The sequence below is a fragment of the Mirounga angustirostris genome, unplaced genomic scaffold (assembly GCF_029215605.1).
Source record: "Mirounga angustirostris isolate CCGP_5_RB_7025 unplaced genomic scaffold, mMirAng1.0.hap1 SCAF_13, whole genome shotgun sequence".
Lineage (NCBI taxonomy): Eukaryota > Metazoa > Chordata > Mammalia > Carnivora > Phocidae > Mirounga > Mirounga angustirostris.
Genome location: NW_026991721.1, coordinates 34,692,767 through 34,719,113, shown reverse-complemented (window position 1 = coordinate 34,719,113; position 26,347 = coordinate 34,692,767). Strand labels below are relative to the sequence as shown.

The window sequence follows — 26,347 nt, the reverse complement described above, 5'->3', positions numbered from 1 at the left end:
AATACCCAGTAGTGCAATTGCTGGGTCATAGGGTTGCTCTGTTTTCAACTTTTTGAGGAACCTCCATACTGTTTTCCAGAGTGGCTGCACCAGCTTGCATTCCCACCAACAGTGTAGGAGGGTTCCCCTTTCTCCTCATCCCCGCCAACATCTGTTGTTTCCTGACTTGTTAATTTTAGCCATTCTGACTGGTGTGAGGTGGTATCCCACTGAGGTTTTGATTTGGATTTCCCTGATGCTGAGCGATGTTGAGCACTTTTTCATGTGTCTGTTGGCCATTTGGATGTCTTCTTTGGAAAAATGTCTGTTCATGTCTTCTGCCCATTTCTTGATTGGATCATTTGCTCTTTGGGTGTTGAGTTTGATAAATTCTTTATAGATTTGGGATACTAGCCCTTTATCTGATATGTCATTTGCAAATATCTTCTCCCATTCTGTCAATTGTCTTTTGGTTTTGTTGACTGTTTCTTTTGCTGTGCAAAAGCTTTTTATCTTGATGAAGGCCCAATAGTTCATTTTTGCCCTTGCTTCCCTTGCTTTTGGCTATGTTTCTAGGAAGAAGTTGCTGTGGCTGAGGTCGAAGAGGTTGCTGCCTGTGTTCTCCTTTAGGATTTTGATGGACTCGTGTCTCACATTGAGGTCTTTCAACCATTTGGAGTCTATTTTTGTGTGTGGTGTAAGGAAATGGTCCAGTGTCATTCTTCTGCATGTGGCTGTCCAATTTTCCCAACACCATTTGTTGAAGAGACTGTCTTTTTTCCACTGGACATTGTTTCCTCCTTTGTTGAAGATTAGTTGACCATACAGTTGAGGGTCCATCTCTGGGCTCTCTATTCTGTTCCATTGATCTATGTGTCTGTTTTTGTGCCAGTACCATACTGTCTTGATGATGACAACTTTGTAATAGAGCTTGAAGTCCAGAATTGTGATGCCACTGGCTTTGCTTTTCTTTTTCAACATTCCTCTGGCTATTCGGGGTCTTTTCTGGTTCCATACAAATTGTAGGATTATTTGTTCCACTTGTTTGAAAAAAGTGGATGGTATTTTGATAGGGATTGTATTGAATGTGTAGATCGCTCTAGGTAGCAGTGACATCTTCACAGTATTTGTTCTTCCAATCCATGAGCATGGAACGTTTTTCCATATTTTTGTGTCTTCCTCAATTTCTTTCATGAGTATTTTATAATTTTCTGAGTACAGATTCTTTGCTTCTTTGGTTAGATTTATTCCTAGGTATCTTATGGTTTTGGATACAATTGTAAATGGGATCGACTCCTTAATTTCTCTTTCTTCTATCTTGTTGATGGTGTATAGAAATGCCACTAATTTCTGTGCATTGATTTTATATCCTGCCACTTTACTGAATTCCTGTGTGAGTTCTAGCAGTTTTGGGGTGGAGTCTTTTGGGTTTTCCACATGAAGTATCCTATCATCTGCAAAGAGTGAGAGTTTGACTTCTTCTTTGCCGATTTGCATGCCTTTGATTTCTTTTTGTTGTCTGATTGCTGTGGCTAGGACTTCTAGTACTATGTTGAAAAGCAATGGTGATAGTGGACATCCCTGCCATGTTCCTGACCTTAGGGGGATATTTTTAAAAAATGTCTCCAATGCCTTACTTAGTGCTGAGCACATAGTAGATTCTCAGTTTTTGTGATATGACTCTGATTTAGGGATATGGATATGTGCAAGAAGAGCATTCATTCAGAGAGAGATACGTCAAAACAATCTCAGAAGCAAAAACGTGTGAGGCAGTAATTGGTGAAAGTGTCTATCTGTTGTAAGTGGGAGAATGAAGGGTATGAAGATATGGTAAGAATGAAGTTCCAGGGGCACCTGGGTGGCTCAGTTTCTTAAGTGTCTGCCTTCAGCTCAGGTCATGATCCTAAAGTCCTGGGATTGATCCCATCATCAGGCTCCCTGCTCAGCTGGGAGTCTGCTTCTCCCTCTCCCTCTGCTGTTCCCCCTGCCTGTGCTTGCTCTCTTACTCTCTCTCTCTCTCTCTCTGTCAAATAAATAAAATCTTAAAAAAAAAAAAAAGAATGAGGATCCAGAGAGAATAGCATTGTGCTAGGATGTTTATGGATTCTCTGCCCAGCAGAGGTAGAAAAGAAAAAATAACTCAAACTGATTTTATAACTGCTTTATTAATAATTCACACTCATATAATTCATCCTATTAAATTGTACAATTCAGTAGTTTTTACTGTATTTACATAATTGTGTAACTGTCACCACAACAAATTTCTACATCATTTAGTCATAATACCAGTGTCTCGAGGTTATTATTATTAAGCAACATGTATACAAATCACTCTATAAAGCATCTGGCTCCTGTTAAACATTGCTTAGTAAATGTCAGCCACATATTGGTATTCAAGTAAATTTTAAGTGACAGAAAAAGTCTATGAACTGTCCTGATAGCGATCTGTCCCTCTGCCAGTCATTAAATTTGGAGAATTGTTGACCCATCTCAAATAATGTTCAGAAAACATCTATAAACCAGCAAGTCAAGTTTGACCAGTCGTTAAAAAGTGAATCTGCAGGAGACAGTAAGTCATCAAATTGAAGGAACTAGACAAATTGACAGCATACCCATGGAAGAAGGGGCTCACCACCAGGAATTGTTCCACCAGCAGAGGTCAAAGATGAGACAGCCTTTCAGGGCTTCCTGTGGCTTCCTAATGGTGCAAGTGCATCTTCTAACCTATCCCTCAACATGCTAGAGATAAAAGCTTTCCCAGTGCTTTTTCTCAGTGAAGCTCTATGGTCTTTGAATTTCAAATATAAGAAGAGACAAGTGCAGCTGTCCACATTCAGTGGCTTATGATTTAAAATGTTTTTGAAGTCTTGGTTAGAACATCAGTGGTTGAAAAATGTCAGTGAAATGAAGGACAGAAAAATTACATAAATTTTAGTTCAGTTGGAACTGTGTGTGTGTGTGTGTGTGTGTGTGTCTGCGCATGTGTGATTGCTTCCACATTGCTTACACAGTGTCTTTTAGGGACATTCATGTTCTTCCAGGGATTGCTAAGAATTTACTGTCCTCTCCACATGGAATACATGCAAATACGGAGTATCGTTTAGAGATCATCTGGTCTAGCCCCACTTTTCAGTGTAACTTTCCAAGGTGGCACAAAGAGAGAAAAAGCAAATATTAAAAATCAATTTAAGGGGGCACCTGGGAGGCTCAGTCATTAAGCGTCTGCCTTTGGCTCAGGTCATGATCCCAGGGTCCTGGGATCAAGCCCGGTGTCAGGCTCCCTGCTCAGCGGGAAGCCTGCTTCTCCCTCTCCCACTCCCCCTGCTTGTGTTCCCTCTCTCACTGTGTCTCTCTCTGTCAAATAAAATCTTTAAAAAAAAAATCAATTTAAGGAAAACTTCTGGAATTGTAGCATAAGGATCTCCATAACCTGTTTTCCCAAGTAAACTACGTAACTATATATTTTATAACTGAAACTTGTAAAAGAACAACATTTAATGTTCTGGAAGTTGTCCTAACGACAGAGTGAAGATGCATTTTATTGATACAGATCACACATGTGGTGCATTGAAGAGATGTATAGGTTTTTTTAGTGACCTGGGAAGAAGAAAAACAAATTACATTTATTGAATACTCACCATATTTTTGGCAGTGTGGTAGGTGTTTTTAATATATATTGCTTTATTGAAATCTCACAAGAGCTCTAACAAGTTACTGTAAGTTAGTTGATTTCATAACTTTCCCTTGAAAGGAAAGATGGATTTATTCACTGACCAGCTGTATTTATTGGACATGGTCTAAATTACAAACAGTGGGTTAGGTCTTGGGGATACTTGCCCAGTAGATGGATACCACTGTTATCTTCATGAATCTTCCTGTGTAGCCAGGGACCAAACATTTAACAAAAACACAACCGGTGATATATTAATAATCGGGCACCTGTTTCATCACAAATGTTAACTAATATATCAAATAAATTATTGACTAATGTATGCCAGGTACTGAGCTACATTCTTACCTATGTAAGAATTTCATATATCTTATATGATAGCTGACATTTATCTGACAGGTACTGTAAGGTACTGACAGGTACTATTAATAACCATATTTTATGGGGTCTCTGGGTGGCACAGTTGGTTAGATGTCCAGCTCTTGGTTTCAGCTCAGGTCCTGATCTCAGGATTGTGAGATCAAGTTCCATGTTGGGCTCTGCACTCAGCAGAGTCTGCTTGAGTTTCTCTCTCCCTCTGCCCCTCCCCTCTGCTCTCGCTTTCTCTCTCACTCTCTCTCAAATAAATAAATAAATCTTAAAAAAAAAAATTTACAGTTGCTGAAACCAAGTCCCATGGAAGTTAATGACTTACCCAAGATCTTACAGAGCCAGTAAATGGAAAAGTAAGGTTTTGATCCTAGATATATAGTCTCTAGAAGCTTAGGTGTGTGTATATTATGCCCTCAACTTTGCAGTTATTGTCCCCACCATCCTTACATCCTTATACAGTTTATAAGCAGTACAGCTGGAATTTAAATCCTGTGTTCTGACTTGAGAACATACACTCTGAGCCTCTCTGCCCTGCTCTCAACGTGTGAACAAGGAACGGAACAAATAGAACTTGGCGCTGTGAGAAATAAGAGATCTAATCCAGAGAAGGTGTCAGTCAAGAAGGGATACTAAGGTTGGGGCAGGTGAGCTGGGTCAGGGTCAGGGCTATTTAACAAAAGGGGAGAAGAAGAGAGACAATGTGCCTGGACAGAGGAAACGGGATGAAAGCCTCAGAAATAATGATGAACTTAAGGCAGGAAAGGAAGGCCAGTGCGGCTGGCAAATGTTAAGTGGAAGGGAAAGGGGAGTAACATGGGTCAGGAGAGAGGGCTTGGGGTCAACTCATGCCTTGAAGATCAAAAAAAATAAAGGGAAAGTTGATCATCAGTTTTCAGTAGTCATTTAAGGATCAGAGTTCAGTTTCTGATTTCTAACTACTGTTGCATTTTTCCAGTAACTCTTGAACTCAGCTTCTTGTTTTTCATAATTCTTCAGGTGCTCTTTCATTTATTAATTGTGAGAAAAATTAGAGAACCGAAGACTTCTGTTTGTTTCTACTCAGTAGCTGTAAGAAATCTGCATATTGGTTTGTATGTTTAGAGGTTTCAGTGAAAAGCCTTTAACTGAAGGTAATTTGTGAATTGGAAAAAAAAAAGGTCTTTGTTCATCTGACAAAAACATTTGGTGAGTAATCAGATATATTCTGCATAAAGACAGATTGCTGGACTTGAAATTAATATTTTATTGCAACTTTATGTAATGAATATATTATTTTATGACCTGTCAACTGTTTAGCCATAATTATAATTCCTACATACAGAACACTCATTTTGTCCTTCCAAAAGAGCATCAGTTATATTTTTTAGACAACTTCACAAGAACTCTAATTAGGAAATGGAACTACTTTTTGTTTGCCTTTATAAAATTCCCTTAAAAGTCAGCAATAAAATAGTTTGTTACAGTATAACTTTTTCTGCAAAGTTATGATATTTATTTATATGCATATTGTCCCTAGTACTACCTTGGAATATAGGGAACATGTTCTATGTTCTTCCTTTCATCCTTCATTTCTAGTGCAATAATTAAAGCTTCGTGTTTACTGTTTGCAGAAGGAAGTTAGGATGAGTACATATTTACAAGCAGATGAAGCAGAGCATGCGTAGTTCCATGAGTAGTGGATGCATTGGCAAAGGGATGCAAGAAAGCACGTTGAGTTCTGTCAGTGACTATTCATCCAATGTGTTAGAGAAAGTTTGGAGCAAGAGTACAGAATCTGGGGCTCTAGATTGTGAAGGGTCTTGTTTGCTTTGTTGAGAAGTTTGTTTGGCGTCCTCTAGACCTAGAGGAAGCCTGGAAAGACTCAACCCAAGAAATGAGATAATTAGATCTTTGTTTTGGTGAGAGAACCAATTGGTGGTATGGATGATGAACTATATTACAAGACTATAGAATTAGAAAGGCTAACTCAAAGTGATATTTTTGTTAAAGAAGAGCAAATTAATTAGGAAGACCTTTGGAGGATGTAGTTCACAAGATCTGAAGGGGATATGTTGCTTACAAATTCAGTGTCATCTTTCTAATGTGGTTGGATGGCGCGTTGTACCGTACCAAGCGATGTCGGCTGTGATGTTCAGTCGAAAAATGTGATGCTGCTGTTGAACAGCACTGTGTGCCTGGCTGGACAGCACAGTTCAAGAGGAAAACCTGTAGTAATTGTCCTTCACCACCAACCACCACTCTCAACACCTGGATCCTATCTTTTTCGGCAAGGCAGTGAGGGAAATTTAGTTTGGTACGAGAGCTTTCAGGTGAATTCAGCTCTCCTTTATTATCAGTGTATGGAGTAATTAAGATGCCATTACTGTTTATAGAACTTTGCTTTGAAACAGTTTCAGCAGACCTTTTTTGTTCACGTATGTAAATTCACCAAATTATTTTTCATCAAAATAAATTATTTCTTGAAAGAATGGCCATCCCTTTATCTCTGTAGTCCTGATAATTGACACACAGGTAAACAATCCCATTCATAATCGTATGCTGAATGAATAAAGGATTGAAAGGCAGGTAGAAAGTTGAATACAGAGTGAAAAAAGAAAGACATGTAAATGCTTTGCGATTTCTTTACAAACACATCTAAAAAAACACCATTTGTTTGATTCTCATTATTTTTCCCAATGTCTCCATTAAAGGTTTCACTTTATTATTATTATTATTATTATTATTATTATTTTCATATAACATTTTGTCAATATTTTTAAATAGAAGGCATGTTCCAAAAATATAATAACTTTCAAAATTTAATGGCTATGTTATTCCAAGTTTAAAATATCTTATTGCTTAAAATAATGGTTGCTTCAAAATTTAAATATTCTTTTCCTCTTATTATTAATTTGACAAATATTTATCAAAGAACGACTGTGTCCCACAGTTGCTGTGGTGATAATGCAAAGTGAGAAGACACGGTAACTATTTCCAAGTAGTATATGACTTTGCAAGGAGGGAGACATGCACATAAAATTTTCATTACCAGTTGGGTAGTAGCTTCATTTCCTAGGACTTCCGTAACAAGATGCCATGGAATGGGTAGCTTAAAGAACGGAAATTTATTTCCTTACAGTTCTGGAGTCTACAAGTCCAAGATCAGGGTGTTGGCAGGTTTGATTTCTCCTAAGGCCTCTCTCGGCTTGCAGATGACTGTCTCCTTACTGTGTTTTCACATTGTTGTTCCTCTGCATGTGTTCATTTCATTTCATTTTGTGTCTAAATTTCCCTTCTTGTAAGGACGCCAGTCATATTGGACTAAAGCCCATCCTAAAAACTTCATTTTAACTTAAAGACCTTAAGCTCCGGCTGCATCTCCCCTTTTAACTTTCTGACTCATGAACCAGGTGCATGTTCTCCTCAGAGCTAAGGACACCAACTTCATCTGCACAACAGGCTCATCATCATATTTGGAGGCTTAGAGGCAGGGATCCATGCAAGTTCCAGTCTGTGCACATGGATTTCACTTACCTCAAAATTTTCCTTTAGTCTTTGCTGTCCCCACTGGGTGTCCATCTTCCTTTCCTTACCGCCTGCCCGGCCAACTTTAGGCTTCAGCACCAGACGGTATAAACAACATCCCAGATCTATTCAACCAGCTTCCTAAATTGTGTGAGATCTAATCCTAATTATCAGTTGTGTGTATTCCAGTAGTTCTGCTTCTGTGATTGAACTCTGAGTGATAAAATTAGTTAGAAATTTTAGAGTCAATAGGAGAGTACTTTCTTATTTTTAGCATATTATATTTTTTGCAATCATGGCAAACTGAAGTTAAATAGCTATACGTGTGTAACAATTTATTATCCTAACACACTATGTAGTTATTTCCCACCCACTGTATTTTATCAGTTTCCAAGACAGCAAAATACTGTGGGTTTTGTCATTATTCAACCAAATATGACATTTGCACAGCTGTAGAAAATACATTTTTTAACTTGAATTGATAGAAGCGAATTACTTCATTTCATTAAAAAACCATAAGTCTTTTCTCAGTAATTTTAAGAATTCAGGGTAAGTCATTTTTGTAATATTCTATGAATGATCAATTCTGCTATTTTAAAATTGTTTCTAATTTTGAAACTTAGTTTAGTCTTTAAATGCTACTTAACTTTTAGACTTCATTTTTGTTCTCATTATTGGTCTTTTCATTTTGTTTTGAAAAATGAATAAGATCTGAAGAATTCTATTCTGACTTTGGTCATTCTTACAACAAAACATTTTCAATATTTTGATTTGTTTTTCCCTCAGTAAGTATGTCCCCTGGGTAAAAGTGCTATTACTGACCAGATTAACGCACAAAAGGAAAAATATGGGTTTGGCACCTGACAGCAGTTTTCTCTTCCAGCTCAGGATTATATTCCCTTCCAGATTTGAATTATTGTTGGAACAGATGGACAGTCAGCCAATAAATGGTCTGCTATTGCATTTATTATCTTATAAAGCACAATGATCTCATAAATATTTTAATTTGAAATTCTTGGGCAATAGCTGAGCTCTACTTGTCCATGGTGCTGTTGATATAGGGGTAGTATACAATTCAGATAAGGAAAAGAAAAAAAGGTAACATACAAAGAGAGTAAAGCCCAGAAGATAATTATAATGCTGCATTTTATGAAAAAAAAAAAAGGAAAATAAATTGCTTAAAAACCACAATCATATATGGCAATGTAACAGTGTACAGAAACCATCTTTATGGATCACAGAAAATTTTATACTGAAGAGCATTCCTTTAAATGTTTTAGAAAATTTATCTTTTGTCATTTGCTTAAGCAGGCAATAATTTAAATTGTATTTGTACTAATTAAAAATGTGGGAGATTAAAACTCAAACTTAGATCTAATGTCTCTTAGTTCATTCACTGAAAGCTATGTTCTCTTTTAATTTGCAAGAATATCACAATGTGGCCAAGGAATGAGAATATGGTCATCAACTGATTCTTTATTTGAATTATGTAACCTGTTTAAAGGTATTTAAGTAATCTTTTCAAAATGACAACCATTCTGCAGTTATCTGCACTTCCAAATACATTGTATGTAGATCCAACTGCAAAATATTAAGAGCCATATTTATGTTTTGACTCAAAGATGCCACATATTGAATATAATTATTAAATCTACTTTTCTAAAGTTGTCCTTTTAAATACACCCAGACTTAATTTATAGAGTGCCTAGGATATTTAGGAAATGAGTAGCAATATGATTTATAGTTCCTTAAATTTATTTTTTTTGACAAAATGGGCCTTACTTCCCTGAACAGTAGTAAATGGGTATGATAGTTCCATCATACGCATACCAAGAAATCTCCCATCTATACTGCAATTAAGAGGAGTTCAATAATAATATTTTTACTACCTTTATATGCAGTTCCTCTTGGACTATCAGAAAAAAGGAGATACTGAATAATTTATTACCAACTGAGAGTATTTTAAAAATGAAAAGAAGTTGGGGAGAGGAGAAACAGATATAACGAGAGAGAGACAGAAAGGAGAATCAAAGTGGAGGCAATGCAAAAGATCAAAGAGAAATAATGCACCTAGAATTTTCTCTCATCTTAGTTTATTGATGTTAAAGGCAGTCATGAAAGGTATAACCAGTTATAAAGTTGAAGCTAAAATATTTCACTTGTAAATCATGCTTGACTTCAGAGTTAGATAATACATTTTCTCATTACATTTATTTTTCTAATTCTATAGTTTGCTTTAAGTTAATAATAGAGGCACCTGGGTGGCTCAGTTAGTTAAGCGTCTCTCTTTTTTTTTTTAAAGATTTTATTTATTAATTTGACAAAGAGAGACAGCAAGAGAGGGAACACAAGCAGGGGGAGGGGAGAGGGAGAAGCAGGCTTCCCACAGAGCGGGGAGCCCAATGCGGGGCTCGATCCCAGGAGCCCGGGATTATGACCCGAGCCGAAGGCAGATGCTTAACGACTGAGCCACCCAGGCACCCCAAGCATCTGACTCTTTATTTCGGCTCAGTCATGATCACAGGGTCGTGAGATGGAACCACAGGTAGGGTCCTTGCGCTCAGCAGGGAGTCTGCTTGAGATTCTCTTTCTCCCTTCCCCCTGCCTCTCCCCACTGTGAGCGCTGTCTCTCTCTCTCTCCCCAAAAATAAATAAATAAATCTTAAAAAAATAAAAAATAAATTGATAGTAAAGTTAATTCTCTTAATCTAGGCTTTTCAAAACATTCCTAACTACTGAATTTCTACTCATTCTACAGATTTGATTAATACATAAAAATTTCTGACCCTTCTCCCTGAAGTCAAAATCAGTTATTATTCTTACTTTACTCTTACCACACTGGGACTGTTTTATTTTCATCCCCTATCATTCTGTCTTGCACAACATTTAGTTAAACAATTGACCCCTGAACAACATGGGTTTGAACTGTGCAGGTCCACTAATACGTGGATTTTTTTTTTCAATATGGTACAGAGGTATAAATGTATTTTCTCTTATGATTTTCTTAAAAACATTTTCTTTCCTCTAGCTTACTTTATTGTAAGAATACAGTATATAATACATACAACATACAAAATATGTGTTAATCTACTGCTTTTTTTAATTGGTAAGGCCTCCAGCCAACAATAGGCTATTAGTAGTTAGGTTTTTGAGGAGTCAGAATTTATTTTCAGTGTTTTGACTGTGCACAGGTTTGGTGCCCCTAATTCCCATGTTGTTCAAGAGTCAACTGTATATATGGCTGTTACTCCCATTAGGAAGGATGTTTCTTCAAGGCAAGTGTTCCTTTCTTCCTTCCTCTCATTATATATGAAACTATAGTGAGAGAGGGGTTCAGACAAAGAATATCCATCACTTTATTCTCTACAACATCTAGTACTATGCAGGGAACCTACTAATAGGCCAAATAACATCACCAGAGCAACATGAAGTGCTTATTCTAAAGTAGTAAAACAAGCTGTTATGTTGATAATGTTGTGGTTCAGCCAATCAATAAATATTTATTATGCTCCTATGAGTATCATGTAAGATTCTGTGGCTAAAATGGTGATCAGGACTGGCTCATGGAACTTGCAGTCAAGTTGGAAAGACAGAGAAACACAAGTAAACATGCAAATATATATAAGTTAAGTTACCTGCAATATACAAAATAAGTAATATGTGTTTTCCTGTTCATTTATATATTAATTTCTAACTCTTGATATTTGTGATGATCAATCTTGTTCAAGAACATTGCACATTAATCCAATTTCCAGTCTTACTTTAAGTAATTTAATACAGTTTTATGTTTTTGTTCCTAATGTCTCTGCATCTTTATTTTATTCTTAATAAAATACAGTTTTCCTCCACTATTATATTTTTTCCCTTAATTCATCTTGTTGCCAGGCACATTAATAATTACCACTTTTTGTTTGACAAAGTATCTTTGATTTTATAGACACAATATCTTTACCAAAGGATGATAATACTATGTATCTTTTTAAATATTCAGGCTGATCAATTTGTTTTCTTAATGTGTTAGCTAGATCTTCTATTGATATATTGCAGGCATCCCTGTTTTATTACTGATTTTCATAGACATAAGGTCATTTTGCTGTTAGTTTTGGCATAAGAGTATTTTTCATATTGGGATGGCATCTCGTTCCCATTTTCTGACTGTCCTTCCTGCAAATAGTATGCATGGCCTCCTCTACGACCATTTGCTTTCCAGTACCTCCCAGTTGAAGGGGTATACTTCTCTCTTTCTTTCATATCAGACTTGACACAGGAGTTGTTTTGGTTAAAGGAGTCACTGAATGTCCTGTTCAACAGAAGCTTTAAGAACCATCTCATGGCTTTGCCAGTTCTACTGCTATGAGAACAGCACATTGCAGATAAAGATTACTACATTAGCCAGGATCCAAGAATGAAGAGGCTATATGGAACAAAATTGAATAAAAACAAGCAGAGCCAAAGTTATGCCCTGAATACATTTAACTGGAAAGAAGTAATTATTTCTTGCTGTATGATGGTTACTAAATCATTTGCTTCCAGACATTCCTATTTTATTTAAATTTTCATTAGAGTCCCTGGTCAGTTTTATCTAATGTCCTTTTGTCATCTGTTTCTATAGTTGTATGATTTTTTTCTTTTAATGTATTAATTGAATGGGTTATGTTGATATAGTTCCTGAATTATGATAGTATTCCTGGAATAAACACTACCTGATTATAGCATATTAGTTTTTTAAAATATAATACTAGATTTTGTGTACAGCAGTCCTCTTTATCTGCACTTTTCCCTTTCTGTGGTTTCAGTTACCTGTGGTCAACCAAGGTCTGGAAGCAGATGGTCCTCCTTCTGACCTATCACCAAGTCAGTAGCACTCTGACACTGCATCACTGTGCCTGCATTGCTCACCTCACTTCATCTTGTGAAGTAGACACTTTCTCATCTGACATCATCATGAGAAGACAAAGGGTGAGTACAGTACAAAAAGATATTTTGAGACAGGCCTCATTCACATAATTTATTATACAATATATGTCATAATTGTTCTATTTTTTTATTAGTTATTGTTAATCTCTTGCTGTGCCTAATTTATAAATTAAACTTTATCATAGGTATATATGTATAGGAAAAAAACACAGAGTGTATATGTAGTATATGTAGGGTTCACTACAATCTGCAGTTTCAGGCATCCACTGGAGGTCTTGGAACATCCCCCCCATGGACCAGCAGGGACTACCGTATGTAGTAATAAGTTAAATTAGGTCTGTGCCATAATATTTATCAAGAAATACTTTTTAGTATTGTATGACCTGAATAATTTTAATTCCACAGGTATTAGTTTTGCAAAGGTTCCTAAGAACTTTACTCTAAAATTTTCTGTACTAAATTCTCATTGAAGATGGCAGTCTGAGCACAGGCTACAATCTTCTGTACCCTCCAAATTCATAAAAATTATAAAAAAACAAGGAAAGCCAACAGAGAAGCACTTAAGATATAAAAAGGGAACATTTCACCCCCACTTCACTGCCCATAAAAGAGAGCAACATCTCTCAGAGATGGGCACTATATAGGATGATACAGGAAAGTCACAAAAAATAGGACCAACACAGAAGGCAAAAGCAGCTCCAAGACTGTTGTATACATGGAGGTGGTGGATACTAAAAGCTGGATGGAGCTGGAGAGACCAAAACAGTATTAGCCAAGCAAGTGAACTCCTAGTTTATGTTTCCAAACTGGAGCAATGAGTGAGTGCTATCAGGCAGGAGAAGCAGGGTGTTGTGGATGGTAGAGGATGGGAAGAATAGGGAGGACCCATATGTAGAAGGCTAGCAGTGAAAATACCATTAAGATACTTCCTTCTTACTTTTTCTGAAACTGTGCTAAGATTCAAGACACATTTTACTCTCTAAGCAGTCTGCACAAACAGATACAAAAGATAGTTGAAATGGAAACTTATTCCCAAAGATACACAGTCATACAGTCAAGATGTCTAACAGATCAAAGAAATCCAAGACAAATACAAAACTCAACATAGGGAAGAATTTAAACATCAGGAAAATGTTAATAGAGGTAGAACTGGACTTTCAAATAAACATGAAAACATTAATCATAATAGCTAACATTATTTACTAGATGGCTAACACCTTTTTATGTCTTTGTGCGTTCTACCATTAAATGGATAAAGGAATAAAGGAATAAATCATAATCAAAGAATAAGAATGATTACCAATAAAGGAATAAAAGTGATAAACCTCAAAAATGAAAATTGTTGTTGAAATTAAAAACAGAAGTCCAGAATGTACTGAGAAGAAGCATAAATTAGGTTCTGGAAGATCTTGTTAAAGAGTTAAGCCAGAAGGCACAACAGTTGGAGAGAGACAAGAAGTGTGAAAGAAAACCTGCAAAACATGGAGGATGCTTCCAGTAGTTTTGACATCTAACTGGAAACCCAGAAGTACATGGGATATATGTATGGACAAGACCATAGACGATCTGTAGACTAAAGAGTTGATGAAAAGAACCCACTTCAGTCTTGAAGAGGATGAATTAAAAAAAAAAAAGCAAATTTAGACATGGTGACAAAGAGTAAAAATGAAATCTTAAAAGCTTCTAGGAAAATATGAAGATAGGGCTACTGAAGGCAAGATAGCAATAGAACAACATCTTCGGGCAGAAAGAGTGCAAAGGCCCTGACACGGGAAGGGAACAAATTTACACCCTTATATTAATGTATTAATAATAAAAAGATTACATATCAGTGAACCATGCTTTCATATTAGGAAACAAACAAAATTAACCTATCAAAGCATAAGACAGGATTAATAGAGGGAAAGTAGAAGTTAATGTAATAGACATAAAAGAATAGAGTTAATAGAAAAAGATTTTAAAATAATATAATAACATACACAAACTTTTTGAAGTATGACCAAGAAAAAAGAGATAAAAAGCTAGTAATTTTAGAACTAAGGTATGAAATAAATACAGATACCAAGATGATTAAAATAATTGTGAGAAAATACTATGGACAATTTAACCTAATTTTGGGGGGGGGGATATATGTAAGAAAAGTGGCTCTAAAAGCAGAGAAGTAGAATGAAGGTGGAATCAGACATTGACATGCTCTATGAAGATCCACCAGCCTGGAATGCTTGTCCCTCCAGTCATTCAGATTTCAACTCAAATATCAGGTTTTTTGAGACTTTCTGACCATCCTAATGAAATCAGTTTCCTAGTCTTATATCTTTAGCCCACTTATTTTTCTCATGGCTCTTATCAGTGCTTGGGAATTTGTTATGTTGCTGTGTAATGTTGGACCTGAGAGTAACTACTCAATAAATGATCATCTGATTAATTGATTGATGGACTGATTAATTAATCCTATCTTATTTTCTCTGATTCTTTTTGTTATTTTTTCTTTCTACCACTTCTTACCTTTTGTTTATGTTTTTCCTTCATTTTCTTCTATTGGATTGCAGAATAAGCTATGACACTTTTTTTCAGTGACAATTTTAAAGATGAATTCTATCAAATCTTTAAAAAACCAAAATTTCCATCTTATGCTTGCTCTTTCAGCATTGGAAAAAGAGGAAGAGATGATGAATCACCCTTCTCCATCTGGCATCATGTTTCCTTTATCTTAATTGAAGAGAACCCAGAATCATCGCATGATGATTAGGCTCAAAATCAATAAAATTTCAAATAGGCACCACATGAGCTGTTATAAATAGATGAATGCCAGTCTAAGAGACAGCATCTACACATACACAGACAGCAATAAGTTCTGGGGAATGTCAGTGGGGAATAACATGGCTGGTCCTGTGGATTCCTCAGAAACTGTTAAATAGTCCCAACAAAATTGTCGTGAGACCAGGGCTAAGGTCGGATGCAGTCATAGAAACAGCAGAAAGGTGAATCATCAGAGGCTTGATTGTTGAGGTATATTTGGAGTTTAGGAGTGACAGAAACACCAAGGTGGTGGAAGAGGCCACTGGAGGAACAAACTCACCTACGCTGGAATATAGTGAAACATGATAGGCTCCCTGACCTGAAACTTTGACACTCAGGCCCTTTGCCCTGTGGTTGTCACATAGTGTTACTTTATCAATTAATCATTGGTTAATGAATTTTCTAAAAGCACAAGACAATGGGATCAGAATTGAGAAAGAATTGAGAAAGAATTCCATGAATCATGTACTCTGTAATCCTTCAAAACTCTCATTTTGTCAAGGCAGTAATTATATCACATTTTTTAAAACCAATATTTCTATAATCAGAGGTATCCATATTCTTTTCCCATTCATAAAGTTAGTGATCTTCATGGCCAACTTGATTCCCTAGAAGAGTTCAATACCTTTTTTTTAAAAGATTATTTACTTGTTTTAGAGAGAGTGTGCACGTGAGTGGGGGTGGGGCAGAGGGAGCCAGAAGGAGAGAGAAGCAGACTCCCTCCTGAGCATGGAGCCCAACTCAGGGCTTGATCCCACAATCCTGAGATCACAACCTGAGCTGCAATCAAGGGTCGGATGCCCAAACAACCAAGCTACCCAGGCTCCCCAAGAGTTAAGTACTTTTAACTTTTTAGACCACAGGCACAAATTTAATGTGCGGGAGAATGGAATGGCTCTTATTCTTGCTGTAGGTATAAACATCTTTAAGTAGGTATGTTTTGTATTTAATTTTGGATTTTTGCATAAAATACAGATGATATGCTGTAATCTTAGAGATACAGAGTGGGCATGGAAATGAGCCACCTACCGGCTGGGAGAGTGACTGACTTAAGATTTAAGACTGAATCCACCAGCACCCAGTTCAGGTTCATACTTCCAAAGGCTGCTCACAGTGAAGAGGAGCAGAAAACATGGCCCCAAAATATGCCACCTTGGCATGTAGATTATTTTGAGCTAAAGGTGTTACAGAATTCCCGCCCCACCCTTCGGTGCCCACGGTTCTTGGTCACTCAGCTTCGAAGAATTAAGAGGTAGACCAGATGAAGAGTGGTGGGCAGCAAATCAAAGTTCATTGAGCAATAGTAAAGTGATCATACAAAACTCCTGAAGAGGGAGGGAACCAAGAGAGTTGCCACCAGAATTTCTAAGTCTAGGGGCTTTTATGGGCTTGTTGGTGGTCTGTTTTAATCTGATTAACTCAACATGAGCCTGTCACCCAATCAGGTTTTGGCATCTACCTATCACTGGAAAAGGGTGGAGGGCTCCTTCCAGGGTGATGTAAAATCCTTTTAAGGGTGGTTTCCCTTGTCCCTGCCTGCCTTTCTTCCAACTATTCTTCATCAAAGGCAGTCAAGACCCAGCTGACTCAAGAAAAACTTCTGCCTTTCCCCTAACTAAAAGAATTTAGACTGGGAGCCTGGTCCAGAAAAAGAGTTATTACCAGAGATAAATTTTTATCTGAAAGATCTATCTGTCTGACAGGGCAAATATCTAATTACCAAACATCTGGTCTTCTTATTTTCCCATAAATTACCCTCCTCCCCTTGGCAGCCCCAGGCCTCAGTCCCATCCCTTGGTTCACGATGACATATAAGCCTCAACTGACTGACTTGTCCTTGGGTCTCATCTTCTTACAGGGCTTCCATATGTATGTAATTAAATTTGTTTTTCTCCTGTTAATCTGTCTTATGTCAATTTAATTAACAGACCAGCCAAAAAAAAAAAAAAAAAAACCTAGAAGGGTAGAGGAAAAAAAATGTCCTCTCCTACACAGGCAATGACTGAGCACAGCAGACCTGTTCCTGGAGGGTGACTTTGGCTGAAGGACTCTGTGAAAGCCTTGATGAAATGTCTGAGAACTATAGCAGAAGGAGGTACTTCTGCCCAAGCCTCCTTTTTTTCCCTCTCTCTTCCACCTGCATTGATCACTTCCCTTGACTCTGTCCCCATTTATTCTCACGAGCAGTTTACCAAATAAATCTCTTGCACATTTAATTACATGTTGATGTCAGCTTCCCAGAGGACCTAGACTGAAACACGTACTAAGATTGCTTTAAAAATAGAGGCTTCCAACTTGTTTTTGGTAATACTTCTGAAAAAAAAATTCCCTCTTTTGCTTTTGAAACTAAAATAAGAAATGAATAACACCAAAAAAAGAAAACTCTGTATTGTCATTGACTTGATATGCTGCATGTTAGCACATCAGTTAGCATGTTTTGCTTTTCTGGGCTAGAGCTGGACCATTACTACTGAAGGCGAGCAGAATTTGCCACCTCAGAATAAGCCTCTTTGGCATAAGAGTTAGGCTCATTTAAAAAAAAAATATTGAAAACTGAGTAAAAGTTATCCTTTGTAAGAGACATTTACATTCATAAGAGAAATCTTCATTGGTAAGGATGTCTCCCTCTCTGTACCAGGAAGAGGAAGTTGACCAAATCTCTAGAAATTCTTATTAGTGGGGAAGGCAAAGACCTACATCTGTGTAACAACCTTACCTTTGTTTACTGTACTCTTCCTGGTAATCTCCCCAAACTGGCTTTCCCCACCCACCCAACAGCTTTCTTTTGTCTTTAGCTGGAGATGGTGGCTTGGGCCACATGGGGGAGTTATTCAGTTTTTCTGGGTCTTTCCCAGGAGGTATTTTTATACTATGAAGCTTATGTTTTTCTCCTCTTAATCTGTCCCTTGTTACAGATTGTATCTCAGCCAAGAACCTAGAAGAGTAGAGGGAAGTTTGTTCTTCCTACCTTGTACTAATTTTTAATCATTTAGGAAATCCAGAAACAAACATCTTAAAAAGTATATGCAAGGACTAGAATTATTTTTTAATTGTAATGTCATCATTTCAACATCAAATGGGTTTCGATATTCCCTTAGTACATACATTTTCTTTAGAAATATGAGAATATTTTCTGAGAATTGTGAATTCATTTAGATCACTGAATTAAGGGGCCAACTTCAAAACCTTGTTCTAGATGTTAGAAATACCTGTTGATGTATTTGGAATGTAGGTGAGGTTCAGAGCCCACGACCAAGAAAGAATTCTTGAGATGCCTTTGGTGCAAAAAGGTGATTTTTATGAAAGCATGGGGACAGGACCCCTGGGCAGAAAGAGCTGCTGCTGGGGTTGTGAGGCGTGACTGATTATATACTTGGGAGTTGGGGGTAAGGAAAAAGGGAGGTTTTCAAAAGAACTTTTGTATGCTAAAGAGGACCTACAAGATACCAGAGGACTTGCCATTGTCAAGTTAAGTTGTTTTTCCGTCTAGTAAAGCATTACATTAAGACAGTTGAGAGTTTTTCCTTCTGGAAGTTAGGTTATTGATAAGAATGCTTTTTTTTCTTGTAAATCACTAAGACATTTTGCCAACTGAGGGGACTCAGGTCTTGCTGGACTGTGATCTCTATTAGTTAACCATTTGTTTTTTTTTCCTTTGCTTTAGGGCAGCCAGGAGTCCTTGAGGAATGTCACGTATATCCCACCTGGGAGTGGGGGTGTGGGGTTTGAGGGGTGTCAGCTTGTGCTTTGTTCTTAGCTTGCCTTTTGCGCCCTCATCACTGTCACTCCCTGAGTCTACTTCAATGCCCAGCACTTTTCTCCCTACTTTGTAGACATTTAGCATACTTAACAGAGTTGAGGGCACTTTGCTTTAGATGGTCGCTCTGCAGGAAATATCTAAAATAAAAGCAGAGTGTTTTCCACTTCTTAGCTTAACTCTGACTCAGGCAGCAGGTATGACTTTACTCTAGTTGTTGATCCTTCAGCTGGCTTCTACATTTCCCTGCATAGTTTATGTGGAAGGGATAGGAGGGAAATAGCTCTAAATAGCAAAGTCTGGAGAAATCCTTGGGAGTTGTATATTCCTATAGCAGCATGGTTGCAGCTTTGACCAATTCCCTCACATTTTCTCTTTAAAAATACTACAAAACAAAACAAAAAACCCTTTAAGCAATCCTACTGACTACTACGACTACTAACAAACCAATCAGTACCTCCAAGAGAGAAAACTCACATTCATTGCCTTTCCTCCCCCATAAAAAAAAAAAAAAAAAGTGTGTCAGTAAGGGGACAGGGATGTGCTTGAGGCAACAAAATTAGAGTGGAAGTTACACCTGTGAGGCAGGCCGGGCGGCGGGGGGGGGGGGGGTGCGGGCACTGAACAGCTGATGTGGTGAGTGGGGGGAAACACAGTAGCAGAGCCTGGAAAACCCAGCAAATACAGTGTCCCTCAGAGAGGGGAGCACCGTCCTTAGGATAACCGCTGGGAGGAAGTCTAAGAATAAAAATGAGCAGGACAGGAAAACTGGGAATGAAAGAAAGGAAAAAAAAAAAAGACTTAAAATTTGAAGAACAAAGCACATTTATTAAATAAACTTCCAGATGCTTAACAGAAGAGGGAGCCCTTGAGCTGAGAAACCCAGACAGCTTCTCCAAATATGACTCCCTCTCACCTCACTTCTCACATGTTAATAGTGGGTCCATGGGGAAATTTACTAATAAAGGAGGGAGGGAAAGAACAGGGTAATTAGGGCAGGGATGTAAACAAGAAAAAGGAATCTCTCTATATACCTATCTATATAGTTTAGACTCTTGGATCCTACAAATGTGTTACTACTCAAAAACAAACGACAAAATAATTTCTTGAGATTAAAAATAAATGGAAACAAGTTAACCCAATTGCATATCAGTTTTTAAGGGTAACCATGCAAAGTGTGGAACTTCACAGCATGTAATTTTGACTGTGTATCCTTAGTGAAATGTACTATAAGCACAGATAAGGTTGATTTCATCTCATTCAGTGATTTAATTAATAGTACTAATATTAGTAATTGTATATTGAAACTGTTTCTTTTATATAATGAGATAAAACAATTAAGTGTATTAATTATTTTGAGTCCTGACTTTCAGTGCCAGTGAAGGTAGATATGATTCAAAGATAGAAAGCTCAAAGAATTCAAGTGAACCCACTGTTACGTTAAAATCGAACTGGATTTATCAATGTGAATTTTGTTATTTTAAAACATACCTTCTAAGAATCTTCTAACTGTGCACCCAGAATGGTCTGAAGACCATGTCATTCCAGTGGTGAGCATCTCTAAGCCTAGTGTTTGGCTCCCTCGTGCCATTTTGCACTAAAGGAATGACAGTTCTTTAGAAAAATAACTGATTCCCACTCTGAGGCAAGGAGAGGATAAAGGTTTTGGGGATGTTTTTTGTGAAAGGACATTTCCAAAAAATTTGTAGGGTTGTGTCAGAAATTACACCAGAGACTACTTGAAATCCTCTGCACTGACCAACACTGTGATGATTTGAGCATTAAGATAACAATTGCAGTTAATAAAAATATATTATATCTCTATACAAATCCAATAGTCAGTGAGGATTTCGGGAGAAAGAATGAGAGAGTAAGGGAGGAGAGAGAGAGAGGATAAGCCAGAAATAAAATTTGTCAGTTGGAGTTGGGTATTTGTGTCAGTCCCCTATGATGTGTCAACTCTGGTCTTCTCAGTTGTCTAAATATCTGAGGCCCTTGTCCACTTGTTTTGCCTCAGCCACATTGGTGACCAACTCCATGGGCACACAAGCCAAAAGCAACTCAGTTTTCTTGTGTTTTGTTCCTCTTGCCTCCCACCCTGGAGCTTTTCTATTGGCACAGAATCATTAAGCACTGCAAGACTTGCCTGGTCTCATGTAAGCAGTAAGCTTTAACTGATGAGAGATGGAAGCTGCTGGATAGATTTCTTTCACCCCATGGGCAGAAGTTCCTGAGACAAAGCAGTTCATACAGCAACTCAAAAACCAAACAAACTAGCAGTCAGCTTGCTCATTCCAAGAAGTAGCCAGATTGATAATGCACATACTGTGCTCTCCCTCTTTCCCTACCTAAGTCCCCTTTTCCGATACCCCTGCCTCTCTCTAAGGTGGCACGTCATAGTAAACTAGCAAGCCATTAACTGTTGTGTAAGACTTTGTTTTCTAGAATCTAGATTGAGACACCTTTAAACAAACTCCTGTCCTTCTAATTTGGTTATAAAGAGAAATGATTTCGAATTTTTACTGCTTTTTGTAATGGGAACTGTATTTCTCACAAGTAAATAGCCCGATTAATGAGAAAAAGCTTAATATGATAAAACAATATCAGTAAATGTAAAGAAATTATAAACATTAGAAAATTATGATGTAACCCAGGTGAAAATTACAATTGATGTTAAAACCATTAGCTGAATTGTTGGTGGGGATTTAGAAATTGACAAAGTGGGGGCGCCTGGGTGTCTCAATCATTAAGCGCCTGCCTTTGGCTCAGGTCATAGATCCTGGGATCTAGCCCCACATCGGGCTCCCTGCTCCACGGGAAGCCGGCTTCCCCCCTCTCCCACTCCTCCTGCTTGTGTTCCCTCTCTCGCTATGTCTCTCTCTGTCAAATAAATAAATAAAAAAATCTTTAAAAAATATATAAATAGAAATTGACAAAGTGACACCATGGGGATTTTTTTTCAGAAGGGGAAAATATAACTGTATAATGAACAAATCATTTAGTTACCACTTCAATCCAGTGATCAATGTTAGCAATGCAAATGTTTTGTTCAAGCCAGGTATAAAATATATTTTTGAGATAAGTGCTGAGTTTTTTATATCAACAGGCTATTAGATAATATTAGGGAATTAATATTGTTAATACATTTTACCCAAAATAACACATTCATGCCCTTTCACAAGACCTAGTCATGTGGACTTATTCTGTGTTTCTAGGAAAAAGAAAAGAAAGAATATTGATCACTAGTAATGTCTTCCACAATGATATCAAGGGTCTCTATCAATAAATATGGATATAACCATTTAATTTGGTCTTCTTTAATGTACTCTGGTAAATTGCATGGGGATGTCTCAGGGTGTTGGCAGGCATAGACCAGGTGACTATAATGTATAGCAATGAACCACTAATTTAAGAATCACAAATAGCGAAGACTAATTAGTTTTCTAATGAGGGTAGCCAGTCCCATACAAACTTTGCCAACATGTAATCTGGGCACACTGCTATTCAAAGTGAGGGATGAATGTGTAGTCCAATCCTGTGTGATGGCAACATGGCTCATAATCCTTATCCTTTCTGCAAACAACAAACAAGCATTGTGAACCTGGCCCACAGCATCCCAGAGTCAAGGCCAAGGTGACCAAAAGTGAGAACAGAAGAACTGACAGTGAGATCCTTGTAGGTAGGGCCTGGACCACTGACATACAAGTCCACAAAAATGGGCAGCCTATGTGGTGTCAGAGTAGCTGGGAATCCAGAGCCAGATGCCCATGGATAGCACAGATAAATAAATAAATTGTTAGTGTCATGCACTGGAATGTCATAAACCAGAGGCAGATATGAAATACTGTGGATGAATCTCAGTAACATAATGTTGAGGGAAAAAAGCAAATTCCCCAATACTGCAGGTAGCATGACACTCTATGATAAAACACAAAGTCAAGAGAACCCAAGAAAAATATTGTTTCTATAAAAATAAATATATGTTTCCATATATATATATATATATACACACACACACACACATATATATATATATATATATGATAAACACAGATAGTTATTTGTGGGGGATGCAGTAAGATGAGACAAGGAGGAATAGTGGGTAGATTTAGGTAATTAGTAATGATTGTCTCAAGTTGTGTTCATTTATTAAGCAAAATAAAACAATGTCATGCAAGAACTAAAGAACCAAGGATAAAACTTAATCCAATTCTATGCACCTGGGGTCTAAAAGATTAACTTACCTCTCACTTTGAAGATCTTATTAAGTAAATAATTTGTTTCCAAATTTAAAAAAAAGTATTATTGATCTAAATGTTAATTCCTGCAACATTCTTGCAGCACAACAAAATGTTAACATGTGAACCAATTCTTAACCTGAAGGAGATGATTAAGGAGATTTTCAGAACCCTACATCTCTATGGAAACAATTAAAGCAGGGAAAAGAAATCTATGTAGCTGCTTTTTTGCTTTGTTGAGAAATGACTTCATTGAAATAAACAATACTAAAAATATTTAAAAAGGGTGTTATGCTTTTGAATGAAAATGTTTGAATGAAATTAATATTACTATCTTTCTAAAAAATAGCTGTGTATTAGTTAAGTTGCTCTTTTCCTCTTTTTTTTTTCCATGTTGGCTAAATTACCAGAGTCTAAAATGAAAATGTGTATATGTATATATATATAGTGAGCATGGTTTTCATTTTAATATGGACTGATCTGTGTCTCCTCAAAATTCATACTGGAAACCCTAACCCCCATTGTGACTGTATTTGGGAATAGGACTTATAAGAGGTAATTAAAGTTAGATGAGGTCGTAACAGTGAGGCCCTAATCCAATAGGGACGGTGTCCTTATAAGAAGAGGACGAGACACAGAGCTCTCTCTCTGCCAAGTGAGGACACAGTAGGCAGACAGCCCTCCGCAAGCCAGGAAGAGAGATTTCAACAGGACCTGACCATGTTGGCACTCTGATCTTAGAATCTCAGCCTCTAGAATTGTAAGAAAATAAATTTTCTGTTATGGCAGCCTAGCTAACTAATACACATATTCATAATAATCTAAATATTATATACTTATTTAACTGAAATTATGCTGTAGTTCTTTGAAATATGGGAGAGTGTTTTTACTAGCAATAAAAGGAGGTGAGAAGAGCTGTATAATCATAATAATGATCAATCCAAAGCCTTTGCTTATTGGTGTAAAATCAAGAAGTAACAATATAGGCTAATTATTGAGAAACATGAAGTAAATTCCAAACAAAATTCAGAATAGAAGTGAAAATGTTGCATCTGGGGAGATGGAAATGAGTGGGAAGATGGGAATAGAAAAAGTTGTAGGACTATGTTGGGGAGTAAGAATTTACTCTGCCCTTCAAGGTTTTTCTAGCTGGATTTAGAATCAAATTGACATAAGGCAGATTAACAGAAGGAAATCAAATTTAATAGCATACGTAAAGGGAATCCACACAGACATGGAAATTCTAAAGACAGTCAGGCAAATGATGCTTATTTGAGCTAAAGAAAGGGTAGGAGTCTGAGGTAGATACAAAGAAGAGAAAGATCATTAGCATGCACTTGAAAGGAGATGTTTGGAAAACAAACGTGCCCTAGGATGCAGATAGGTTTCTTAGATAAAGAGGCGTCTCTGTTAACTGCTCTCTCCCGGGTAAAGAAAGCAAGCCAATGAGGGAGAGGTAAAGGGCTTTTTCTCAATCTGCTGGGTTTGGATTGCTTTTAACTCAACATAATGTTCATGCCAAAGTTGTCCCATCTTGGGGGGCCTGTCCCTGGCCCCTACAACTGCAAGTTTTGAAATAAAACAGAAAACTACTTTAATTTCCAAGTTATATGTATGTGAAATTTTAAACATAAATAATACAAATAAAGTAAATGTATGTTCATGTGTGTGTGTGTGTGTGTGTGTGTGAAGCCTGAATTTCAGTAGTTTATTTTGGAGGTGTGAATAATCTGGATCTTAGGAAGTAAGTAAAAACAAAATGCCACAAAAACTGCAGTTCCTTTTTCCTAAAACTTAACTTACAAAAATCTAAACACTGGATCCAGAAGCTTTGTCACCTGCCTTCTCCAAGTTTAAGATCTAGTGGAAAAAGTGAATCTGCTTCCCGTTTGACTTCAGTTGTCCTCCCCGCAGTGTAGTAAGAGGATAGAAAGTCCTAATTACCTCAGGCCTTGGTCACATACTTTGTTTTGGAGCTGTGTATGGTGGCATCCTTGCCAGAAACCAGGGACCAAGAGTGAGTAGGAAATGTATCTCCAAGAGAAAACAGGGATGAATGGATACGAGTGACCCAAATAAAAAATAAAATATAACCGAATGTCGGCTCTAAAATCCAAATTCCCTATGTTCACAATCAAATGTCAGCTGTCTCTCTGTCCCGTGTGATAGGGGTACCATCACCATAAGGCATGCAGCTTTAGTATTTCTCAATTGTCTTCAACTCTTCTGGTTTTTATTTTTTATAACATTTGTTAAATCCAATCACATCTACTGCTTAAGTGACTCTCAATTATTTCAGCATTATTATAGTTCAGTATATCACTGCTGCCTGCTTAAATTATCGAAGTATTCCATTATTTAACTCAAAGTTTTTTGTATTTTTTCAACCTGGCCCAAGTCCCATTATCAGATATTTCTGATAATTTACTGCTTTTCTTAACTAATTCAAATATTTTTCCAGCATTTTTTTTTATTTATGTGAGAGAGAGAGAGAGAGAGACCCAGTGAGAGAGTAAGAGAGAGCATGATGAGCAGGGGGAAGGGCAGAGGGAGAAGCAGACTCCCCCGCCCTCCAAGCTGGGAGCCCGATGGGGGACTCAATCCCAGGACCCCGGGGCCATGACCTGAGCCTAAGGCAAGACGCTTAATGACTGAGCCACCCAGGCACCCCTAGCACTTAAATAGGTTAAAACTAGAAACAAACTAAATGCTTAGATTTAGTAGTCTTTGGTATTTTAACTTAATGGAATATTATACAACTCTTAGAATTATAATTCTGAAGATTTTAGGGGATATATGCACATATTATGGTCTAACATTAAAGAAAGAAAGAAGTATGCAGCATAGCGCTCACAACATTACCCAGGTGTGCTATATACACCTCGATGAAGGGAGAAATTAATTCACAAAACAAGCAGACAAAATGTCTTGATGGATGCTAAAATTAAAAGAAATGTTTATAGTTTTCTTCACTATTGATGATAACACATCTATGCTGGAGACCCCTAATGCTCACACATACTGATTATCTGTTCCTATGGGACATTTGAGAGGCTAATAGTCCACACTTTCTGTAGCTAGGGATCATACGATTGGTTTTGGCTAATGGCC

At 37.2% G+C, this 26,347-nt stretch overlaps 1 protein-coding gene across 1 annotated transcript in view; it reads left to right on the top strand.

Annotated features, from left to right (window-relative positions):
- LOC123857294 (ribonucleoside-diphosphate reductase subunit M2-like) overlaps window positions 1–26,347 on the top strand; it is a 226,472-nt gene that overhangs the window by 108,631 nt on the left and 91,494 nt on the right. The window contains 1 exon segment of the mRNA XM_064576729.1: window positions 12,322–12,484. The gene's annotated coding sequence lies outside the window, so the exon portion shown is untranslated.